At 61.0% G+C, this 4,541-nt stretch overlaps 1 non-coding gene across 1 annotated transcript; it reads left to right on the top strand.

The window, feature by feature from the left end:
* The first annotated feature begins 2,692 nt into the window (after positions 1 to 2,692).
* Positions 2,693 to 2,850, top strand: LOC115035038. Its single transcript, XR_003840203.1, has one exon. It is a non-coding gene; the product is annotated as a 5.8S ribosomal RNA (ribosomal RNA).
* Positions 2,851 to 4,541: the final 1,691 nt, after the last annotated feature.

A 4,541-nucleotide genomic window follows, 5' to 3' on the forward strand; every position in this document is an offset into this window, starting at 1 on the left:
TATGCTTGTCTCAAAGATTAAGCCATGCATGTCTCAGTGCAAGCCGCATTAAGGTGAAACCGCGAAAGGCTCATTAAATCAGTTGTGGTTCCTTAGATCGTACCCAAGTTACTTGGATAACTGTGGTAATTCTAGAGCTAATACATGCCGACAGAGTTCCGACCGTCGCGGCGCCCTCGGGCGTCGCTCGCGGGAGGAACGCTTTTATTAGATCAAAACCGGCCCGTCGCGGCGCGCTTCGTGCGCGTCCCGATCGCGGCCCGCGCAAAGACCTGGTGACTCTGAATAACTTCGAGCTGATCGCACGGTCTCCGTACCGGCGACGCATCTTTCAAATGTCTGCCTTATCAACTGTCGATGGTAGGTTCCATGCCTACCATGGTGGTAACGGGTAACGGGGAATCAGGGTTCGATTCCGGAGAGGGAGCCTGAGAAACGGCTACCACATCCAAGGAAGGCAGCAGGCGCGCAAATTACCCACTCCCGGAACGGGGAGGTAGTGACGAAAAATAACGATACGGGACTCATCCGAGGCCCCGTAATCGGAATGAGAACACTTTAAAACCTTTAAACGAGGATCAATTGGAGGGCAAGTCTGGTGCCAGCAGCCGCGGTAATTCCAGCTCCAATAGCGTATATTAAAGTTGTTGCGGTTAAAAAGCTCGTAGTCGGATCTGTGTCTGGACGGTGCCGGACCACCCTGGCGGTCCGTCGTGTCGCGGCCGGGCCGTGTCGCGGGACCACGTGTCCCGTCGGCGCGGTCGCCGTCGCGCTCGTCAGCCGTCTCGGGGTGTTAGTTACCGGCACGTCGGCCGGACGTATTGTCGGCAGGCGGACACGTGTCTCGTGCTTCCGGCGCGCCGCGCGGCCACGCGTCGCGCGGCCGTCGGTGTTCGACGACGGCGGCCGCCTACTCCAATCTTGCTGCGCGGTGCTCTTCACCGAGTGCCGTCGGCGGGCCGACACGTTTACTTTGAACAAATTAGAGTGCTCAAAGCAGGCTCGAATCTGGCGGGGCGGCTTCACGGCCGTCTCGTCAAAAGGCCCTGAATACTGGTCGCATGGAATAATGGAACAAGACCTCGGTCCCGCGCATCTCCGCCCTTCGCGGGCGCGCGAAATCGCCCTCCGGGGCGTTTCCGTGCGCGGGCCGCCGGGCCGCGGGCGCCAGTCGCCCGCGCGTCCCGCCGGGCCGGTTTTCGGGACCGGAGGTAATGATCAACAGAGACGGGCGGGGGCATTCGTACCGAGACGTTAGAGGTGAAATTCTTGGATCGTCTCGAGACGAACTGACGCGAAAGCATTTGCCAAGTACGTTCTCGTATGATCAAGAACGAAAGTTAGAGGTTCGAAGGCGATCAGATACCGCCCTAGTTCTAACTGTAAACGATGCCAGCTAGCGATCCGCCGGCGTTTCATTAACGACCCGGCGGGCAGCTTCCGGGAAACCGAAGCTTTTCGGTTCCGGGGGAAGTATGATTGCAAAGTTGAAACTTAAAGGAATTGACGGAAGGGCACCACCAGGAGTGGAGCCTGCGGCTTAATTTGACTCAACACGGGAAACCTCACCAGGCCCGGACACCGGAAAGATTGACAGATTGAGAGCTCTTTCTTGATTCGGTGGGTGGTGGTGCATGGCCGTTCTTAGTTGGTGGAGCGATCTGTCTGGTTAATTCCGATAACGAACGAGACTCTGTCCTGCTAACTAGGCGGGTAAACCCGGGTCGGCGTGTGCGCGGCGCTGGCGGTTTCGGCCGTCAGTGTTCGCGTACCCGTCGGCTCGGCCCGGTATCCCCGAACGCGTTCGCCCGTCGTCCACGGCGGTCGTCGGGCGCGGCCGCGCCATCCGCGTCCCGGCGTTCGGCGGGCGTATGTCGGCCGGGGGGCAACCTCCGGTCGGCCTGCGTCCGTCGTGCGTCGGGCTCCGTGGTGAAGCGCGCCGTGTTCGCGGCCGTCGCCGGCGGATCACGATACGTTACTAGGGCTACCGCCGGCTCCCAGGAGCTTAAACTCTTCTTAGAGGGACAGGCGGCGGACGAACATAGCCGCACGAGACTGAGCGATAACAGGTCTGTGATGCCCTTAGATGTTCTGGGCCGCACGCGCGCTACACTGAAGGAATCAGCGTGTTTAACAATCCTGGGCCGACAGGCTTCCGGGTAACCCGCTGAACCTCCTTCGTGCTTAGGGATCGTGGCTTGCAATTTTTCCACGTGAACGAGGAATTCCCAGTAAGCGCGAGTCATCAGCTCGCGTTGATTACGTCCCTGCCCTTTGTACACACCGCCCGTCGCTACTACCGATTGAACGGTCGCATTGAGGTCTTCGGAGTGGACGCGCGTTATTCGGCCCCCTCGGGGGCTGGGTCGTCGCGCGATCGCGAAGATGACCGAAATCGGCCGTTTAGAGGAAGTAAAAGTCGTAACAAGGTTTCCGTAGGTGAACCTGCGGAAGGATCATTAGAGACGGGCCCGCGGTACCGGCGGCACTCGCCGGTCTCGCGCGCGCCTCATCCGACCCCGTGGCCGCGTGCGCTCGCCGACTCGCTCGACGACCGCCCGCGCGCCGCGACCCCCGACCGAGCGTCGACCGAAAGATGGTTAACACGTCGAAAGACCGTACGTGCCCAGTCGTGCGTCCGCGCACGGCGCGTGGCCGTAGAAGTTTCGTCGAACAAAACAAAAAAACAACCGACACCGAGCGGCGGATCACTTGGCTCGTGGATCGATGAAGACCGCAGCTATCTGCGCGTCGTCGTGTAATCCGCAGGTTATACGAACATCGACCAGTCGAACGCACATTGCGGCCTCGGTGACCCGCGGGTCCCGGGCCACGCCTGTCTGAGGGTCGTATACCGGATACTCGGCCAGACCGATGCGCCGCCGGCAGGCGTCCGACGGCACGCCCGTCGGCCGCTCCGGTGGTGCGAGATTGGCGGTTCGACCGGGGAGAGCCGCTCGCGCGGCCGCCTCCGGTCGTCCGCCCAAGTTGTGACGGCAAACAGTCACGGGTTCTCGCGTCGTCAAACGGCACGTCCCCGTCCGCCCGCCGCGCGAGAGCGCGGCCGGGCCGGCTGAGAGTCCACGAGACCTCTCCGGCTTCCGAGAAGCGGACGCGGGGCGGTCACCGTACGGGCGGAGCGCGGACCGCAGGCTGCCGTGTAATTTAAGAAACAAACAACCGATACGTTCCGACCTCAGATCAGGCGGGACTACCCGCCGGATTTAAGCATATTAATAAGCGGAGGAAAAGAAAACAACCGTGATTCCCTTAGTAGCGGCGAGCGAACCGGGAAAAGCCCATCGCCGAATCTCGCCGCGCACTTTTGTGTCGCGGCACGTATGAGAGTTGTGGCGTACGGGCCGGCCTCGTTGCCGGGGCGCACGTGACGGTCCAAGTCTCCCTTGAACGGGGCCATGGCCCGCAGATGGTGCCAGGCCAGTAGAGGCCGTCACAGCGTTCCGGGATCGGACCGCGCCTTCGAGTCGGGTTGCTTGAGAGTGCAGCCCGAAGCGGGTGGTAAACTCCATCTAAGGCTAAATACGGCCACGAGACCGATAGTTTACAAGTACCGTGAGGGAAAGTTGAAAAGAACTTTGAAGAGAGAGTTCATAAGAACGTGAAACCGCTCGGTTGTAAACGGACAGAGCTCGCGAATCCCCGCCGGGCGAATTCACGGTCGGTCTAACCGCCGGCCGGATCTTTCGCTCGGTTAGCGGACGTCGCGACCCGTTGGGCGCCGGCCGAATGGCCCGGGTGACGTTCGTCGCGTCGGTCGCGTTTCGGCGTGACCGTTCGCGCCGAGCCCCGGTGCTCATGGTCGGCTCGCCCGACGGCAAGAACCGTCGACGCGGCCCCGTCGCAGGCGGGGTCCCGTCGGTCGGCGACGTGTTTCGAGCTACTTTCCGACCCGTCTTGAAACACGGACCAAGGAGTCTAACGTGTGCGCGAGTCAACGGTGATCTTACGAAAAACCACGTTTGGCGCAATGAAAGTGAACCGTTTACGGTGCGGACGATGGCCTAGCGACCGAACCCACCGGCGTTCAAAGTCGCGCTGGTCCGCAGTCCGGGGGCGTCTCCGCCAAGTCGGCTTCGGCCGGCTGGGGGCGCACCCTTAGCGCACACGTTGGTACCCGAAAGATGGTGAACTATGCCTGGCCAGGATGAAGTCAGGGGAAACCCTGATGGAGGTCCGCAGCGATTCTGACGTGCAAATCGATCGTCTGAGCTGGGTATAGGGGCGAAAGACTAATCGAACCATCTAGTAGCTGGTTCCATCCGAAGTTTCCCTCAGGATAGCTGGCGCCGATGTGTCCCGCCCGTTCGCGGGCGTACGGACGCCGGTGGGACTCCGCGCTGTACGGCGCGGTAACAACACGCTCGTAACACGGAGGATGTCTCATACGGTAAAGCGAATGATTAGAGGACATTGGGGCCGAAACGACCTCAACCTATTCTCAAACTATAAATGAGTGAGATCGCCGGCTTTACCTGGTACACCGCGTGAACCGCGTGCGAAGCCGGCGACGGAACCCTAGG

Source organism: Acyrthosiphon pisum, unplaced genomic scaffold (genome assembly GCF_005508785.2).
Source record: "Acyrthosiphon pisum isolate AL4f unplaced genomic scaffold, pea_aphid_22Mar2018_4r6ur Scaffold_44;HRSCAF=333, whole genome shotgun sequence".
NCBI classification, from domain to species: domain Eukaryota; kingdom Metazoa; phylum Arthropoda; class Insecta; order Hemiptera; family Aphididae; genus Acyrthosiphon; species Acyrthosiphon pisum.